The sequence below is a fragment of the Rhinolophus hipposideros genome, assembly GCF_964194185.1.
Source record: "Rhinolophus hipposideros genome assembly, chromosome: 4".
Taxonomy (NCBI): Eukaryota; Metazoa; Chordata; class Mammalia; order Chiroptera; family Rhinolophidae; genus Rhinolophus; species Rhinolophus hipposideros.
In genome coordinates this window covers 20,422,061-20,424,071 of record NC_138050.1, presented here as the reverse complement: position 1 = coordinate 20,424,071, position 2,011 = coordinate 20,422,061, and the positions used below count along the sequence as shown (strand labels likewise).

The following is a 2,011-nucleotide window of genomic DNA, read 5'->3' as shown; positions in this document are numbered from 1 at the left end:
TTAAAATTTATTGGGTGCCAGTGGTCAATCAAACTACATGGGTTTCAAGTGTACAATTCTATAACACATCATCTATATATTGCATTATATGTTCACCGTTTTCTGGTACTTTCTGTACTAAACTTTTTATTTCAGGTATGTCTATATTTTCAGTTGACATAACAAGCCCATGGTACAACATACTAAATCATAAAGACTTTTGGAAGTACAAATTGAAGGAATGTTGTAACTTCACTAAGTTACAAAACTTTGGCAAATTAATACAGTGCTTGCTAATACAATAAAACCACATTTAGTAGTGATTTTTCTCTCCAAAGTATCATTTAAGTACCAAATTAAAACACTGTGATTCTTAGTAGTGGTTTATAGCAGAGCAGATTATTTTATATAAATTAATTTGCCTTTAAAACGAGATAATTTTTCCATTTGAAAGTGAGTTCCTTTAGGCAGCTGTTGGAGTTTTCCACAGCTGGGCAATCGTGTGTATGTAGGAGGTGGCTCTGCTTTGTTCTGAGATTGGTCCGAAGCCAGCTAGAGCTCCAATGTGTGAAAAGCTTCAAATTTGACCTTAAGGAGATTGAATGCCAATACCAATTTCAAAGTACTTTTCAAAAATTACTAAATTTTCACATAAAGACTGAGACCTTCAAAATTAGGTGAACGTTTCGAACAACACTAATTTTGGATGATTTACATAAAAACCTGTACCTCTTTGGTTTGGTCAGAAATCACGTAGCCTTTCTTCTGGTTATTAAGAAAAAAAATTCTACCTAAAATGTAGTTGTATTTTTAAAATAACAAATAAATGTATTGCCAGCTTAGAGATACCTGGGGAACCTGATGCTGTATCCCAATTTTCATTATCATTTCTCTACAAATGTTGCTGCTGCTGTGAGTGTCCTTATCTTCCTCTTGCTGAAGTGATCAACTTATCAGTGTTGGCATTTATTTTATGTATTACTCAGTCCATTGATTCTCAGGCTTTATTACCATTTGAAGATCTGGCACTTGCCATTGGTCCTTCTAGGAAACTGCTGAGATTGATTCCTTTCAAAGTCATTATAACTTCTTGAGTTAAAAATGTTTTTTCTGGGTCTTGGGGATGTGGTTTGCATTTATCTCCCATCTACTAAAATATATATTTATAAATGAAATATTAGTGGATTTAAGTTCCATTATTTTCTTTGCAGGATTATAGAATGTTCTTACACATAAGCTTTGGTTCTTGCTGCAACAATAAGTAAATTCACAATGGGAGGCAATACCCACTCTGTGATGAGAAGTTTATGGCTGTGCAACTTTCCAGAGGGATTTATGTATCTTTCCAATTCATAGAGTTTGGATATCTTTGCATTGCAGCTGTTGTAACAGCTTCCCATGGATGTAAAAGACATGCTCTGAAAGTCCAGATCTTCATGGTGGTAGTGACCTGTGTGATGGCCGGGTCGTACTAGGAAATAATGAGGCTGAGACAACACCTGCCCCCACCCCTCCACACCCCCCATCCATCCCAGCTGGCTACTTGTACACTATATTTTTTAATGATTTTGCGTCTCCATGCTACAATTTGTGTAATTTCTTCTGAAATATCATCCAGTTCACTAATTCTCTTCAGTTGTGTCTAACCTTCTATAGAATCCATCCATGTAACTTTAAATTTTTTGTTTTTATTTCTACAAAATTCTACTTTTGTCTGCTTTGTCGTTTTTGTATACTTTTGTTCTTTGTTTTTGCAGAGATCCTCAAATTTGTCTTTTGTTTATTCAAACATAGTAAGATGATCACTTTGTAGACTCTTTGGTAAGTCCTATATCTAAGCCTTGTGGATCTGTGTTATGTGTTGTTTCTGCTGGTTCTTTCTAGCTTCCTTACGTGCCTAGTTGTTGTTGTTGTTGGTTTTTTTTTTTACTAGATACTGGATGTTTTACTTGAAAAAAATATTGTAGGAATAATTTGGGACCTATAATTAATTAAGGACGCTTCATCTAGAAAGGATTTGTCTTTGGTTCTG

General features: G+C 34.7%; 1 pseudogene across 1 annotated transcript; it reads right to left on the bottom strand.

Annotated features, from left to right (window-relative positions):
* Positions 1-901: 901 nt before the first annotated feature.
* LOC308496848 (PRELI domain containing protein 3B-like) lies at positions 902-1,417 on the bottom strand (annotated as a pseudogene). The gene has a single exon. The product of its transcript is annotated as a PRELI domain containing protein 3B-like (transcript).
* Between the last annotated feature and the right edge of the window lie 594 nt (positions 1,418-2,011).